Source organism: Arvicola amphibius, chromosome 10 (genome assembly GCF_903992535.2).
Source record: "Arvicola amphibius chromosome 10, mArvAmp1.2, whole genome shotgun sequence".
In the NCBI taxonomy this organism is placed as follows: Eukaryota; Metazoa; Chordata; class Mammalia; order Rodentia; family Cricetidae; genus Arvicola; species Arvicola amphibius.
The window spans coordinates 41,849,915-41,854,182 of NC_052056.1; positions in this window are offsets into that span (position 1 = coordinate 41,849,915).

Sequence of the window (4,268 nt, forward strand, 5' to 3'; positions counted from 1 at the left end):
AACTGTCATTGCCTCCCACAAAAAGGGTTTAAGTATTCCCCAAATTTTGGAAATGAGAATAGAGGGATGGAGTCGCTAAGCAATTCTCTTAAATTATAATACATAAATACAGACTATGAAGATAAATTACCTCTATTTCCTACTTTCACTATTGTTTCCCACCTAATATGAATATAGTCTTTTTACCTCGTATGCAACAAACATTGATTTAAGTGGATACAAAGTATACAATTATGAAAATTGTTTGATTAGCACTTCTGGTATCAATGGGTATAATATTTGATATTATATATTCTTTCGCACATCATTGTTAGAAAGCACAGACCTGTGTTTGTGATTTCTAGGCTGGCAGGCTGGATCATAGGCTTGCCACCCTCAGGAGTGAAAACAGAAGCATTTGGAATCATGTGACAGGCTTACCTGATTCAAAGGAAAAATAAAATGAAGGAAAGAATAGGAGCACAAAGCCAATCTGTTAGAACGTAATAAGGCTCTATAAACCTAATTGGGAATGGTAAGTCATCATTTGTTTAGACTTGCTAGATTTAGTTTTATTCCCCTTATTCTGATTAGAGTCATTGGAGTTGGGTAAATTTTTCAACTAAAATAGCATTTCAGCGAAGAGTAGTCAGGAATGAGGAGATAACCACAGCCAGGCAACACTGCCAATACACATTGCTCTCGTTTATCATTCCCACAGCACTCTTTGCAAAGTGTTTTAGAAACAGTTACAACTCCCTTTGCCTATAAGACAGCTTCCAAGCCCTCAGTTTCCTTGCTGATGAATGAGACACCGGAGGTCACAACGCTAGGCTTGTGTCAAGCACACAGTGTATTGAAAACAAATCAGAATGCCAGTGTGTTTCACTACTATCAAAAATCTACATTAAAGAATGGAAGGGACCGGGCGGTGGTGGCACATGCCTTTAATCCCAGCGCTTGGGAGGCACAGGCACACGGATCTCTGTGAGTTCAAGACCAGCCTGGTCTACAAGTGCTAGCTCCAGGACAGGCTCTAAAGCTGCAGAGAAACCCTGTCTCGAAAAAAAAAACAAAAACAAGCAAACAAACAAACAAAAAGAATGGAAGGGAAGTGCAAAGCCCTGATGAATTTGTGTAAAGCACACTGATCAGTGACTGTGTTGACAAAGAAGAACTGGAAGGAGCAGATGAGGAGCCAGAAAGATGGAAAGCAGGACTAAACCATGAGTACTACATCTCTTTAGAACAATGAAGTTCAAGCAAGAGTGGCGAGCCCATTGAGGACAGGTTTTTAATGAAGAAACTGAATCAGGAGTCAACGCACAGAAAAGTCAAGAAACACACCAGTTTAAAAAGCCAGATGATATGCCATGCTAATATCTCTGCCGCATTCGGTATAAACTGTAATAGTATCTATTCAAGTTATCAGTTTTAAATGAAAAAGAGCAAGCAAATCCTCAAAAAATAATTGCACAGCTATTACGATTCCTTATTCTTTTTGTTTTCAGGGAGAATCAGCTATCACTGCTTTCTGTTGAGATTTTACTTATTATTTATTTATTAAATATGTTTGCCTGCCTGTTCACATACACAACATGTGTGCATCTGCTGTCTGTGGAGGCCAGAAGATGATACAATTTCCCCTGGAATTGGAGTTGCGGGTAGTTGTGAGCCACTATATAGGTCCTAAACCTGGGTCATCAGCAAGAATAGCACGGGCTCTTTTTCATCTTCCTTGTTTTATAAGATAGGATCTCAAGGTATTAACCAGTGAGCCATCTCCCCAGGCCCCAGCATTGTCCTCTTATGGCATTAGTGAGGTCCTTATTGCATTAAAATGCTTTTAAATTTCACAATTATGTCTGAAATTTGTTTCCCAGGTAGGCTAGGTATTTTTTTTTTTTTTTGAGTTTTGAAGAATCATTTACTGTGTTGGCACATGCACAGAATAAATAATAGTGCTTTGGGAAGAATAGTGATCCTCTGGGTACTTAGAGCCTGGTGGGTGTAGAGCCTGGTGGGTGTAGAGATTGCAGGGACACTGCCTTTTTAGATGTGCAAAGTTGCTAATGTCCATGACCAAAATGGCCCAATCCACCCCAAAAGCCTCTCCATTTTGTTGTCAACTACAAGAATAACAAGAATAACTGTGCATAAGTATTTTAAGAGTTTTTTTCACTCTTTAATAGAGAACAATAAAACAGAATCACTTTGGTGGGATAGACTAGGCCAGCAATGAAAACAACGGCATCCTGGTTTGCAGTCTCGATTCTGTGGCTGTCAGTAAGATTACACTCATAGGCCACACCTTTAAAGCAAAGTCCAGGAGTCTTTCTTCTTTTGGTACAACCTTTGATTCCAACAATTGACCTCCTTTTACTTTTAGGTGTAAAATATCTTAAAATCCTATGCACTCAACATGCTGAGCAAATATCAAAAGCACAAATACTTGAGCACATAGAATTTGAAACAGCAAATTTCTGCATCAAGTTCCTCTACAAGTTTGTGAAATGAGTCCCAATGGCCAATGTGCACCATGGTTTCCTATAACATCAGCTCTAGATGAAAAATTTGTTTCCCTTTCTCACATCTCTAAGGTTTGATTACAGCAAAGGAGTCTGAGTTAGGCTTGTAACAGCTTTATAAGCAGTTGATACATTCTGTTTTTTTTTTAATATTTATTTATTTCTATGTATTTGAGTGCTTTACCTGAATGTATCCAATTGCATCAGTTAGTAATTTCTATACGTTGCATTGGCATGGCTTTCTGGGTTTTCAACAGAATCTACATAGATTGTAAAACTCATGAACAAGGGTGACCAAATTTAAGAAATGCTGAGTTGATTTAAAAAGTCCTCCCTTCATTTCCCCCTAGGGCCAATGCTGGATATTGTGAAATCCCACTTTAAGTTTAATGAGCAGGGCCGGGCGGCGGTGGAGCACGCCTTTAATCCCAGCACTCGGGAGGCAGAGGCAGGCGGATCTCTGTGAGTTCGAGACCAGCCTGGTCTACAAGAGCTAGTTCAAGGACAGGCTCCAAAGCCACAGAGAAACCCTGTCTCGAAAAACCAAAAAAAAACCAAAAAAAAAAAAAAATAAGTTTAATGAGCAGGGCCTCTCAGCAACTGAGTTGCTTTAACTCAGCTCCAGCTGTGAAGTCACTGAGTCCTCGTTAAACAAGCTTCCATTCTTGGTGAATGCGGTACTTGTCATTTTGTTCTGATGAAAGCCATTTACATCCTGAAATCTATAACTATAGTTCATACCTGACAGCTTTATGCCACACGATTCCAAAACATCTTTCTCTTCCTTATAATTTCAAAGCATTTCATAGCGTAGAAGGTTGATGTGTGTAAATTTCTTTATCATAAATGAGTTCCATTAGACAGATGGGAAATATATAAATTAATATACAAACAGTAAATAAAGATTCAAGGGCTTAGGGAAATTTACTTACAAATAGTCAACAGTTTTAGTAATGGGCTAATTTCAGAAGATTACATTTATCATATTCAAGTAATACATTCAGTCAACCTGTTTGTTTTTGACCTTAAATTTTCATTTGCTTTATTAGGGCAGCAGCAGGATTGACAGATACCGTATATACTCATATATCCATTCAGTAAAATATTCTTAAACCATCGTGTTGTCTGCCACAAACAATAAACGTGGAGTCTGTACCTATAACATAGGAAATAAGTTATGCCAAAATGTCATCTTTTCTTTCGTCAGTGCTACAGAAAGGGAAGAACTGATGTGAACAGGCTGTACAAATGGTGTCGCAAGTGCTAGGCAGTGCACAACAAAGACCTCTGTAGCTACTAGGTCCCAAAAAGCTTTTGGTATATTTATTTTTTTGTTCTGGCTCAGCTGTGCAGTTGTATAAATATAATTACATGAATACACCCCAGCAAAGTGTAACTTTTAACATCAGTGGAATTCAGTGTTACTTATTCTCCATTATCTACATAAATTAAAAGACTGTAAAATGCAGAATATTACTTCACAAAGTAACATTTATCTCCCAACCACTTTAGAGATTATAACATACTTACATATGTGTAATCTTAGGTCATTTCCACAAGAGCCTACGAAAGAAATTATATTCCATCACTTGTTTTAGAAATGGAAAAACAAATTCTAGTCAAGTTAAATAATGTGACCATTATGGCCCATCTATACACTAAAACTTCCTGTGTTTGAGTAAGTACTTTCCACTACACTAAAGTTGGCTTGGTGAATATACAACTTCAAAACTGCATCATTTAACAAACAATGCCTTACAA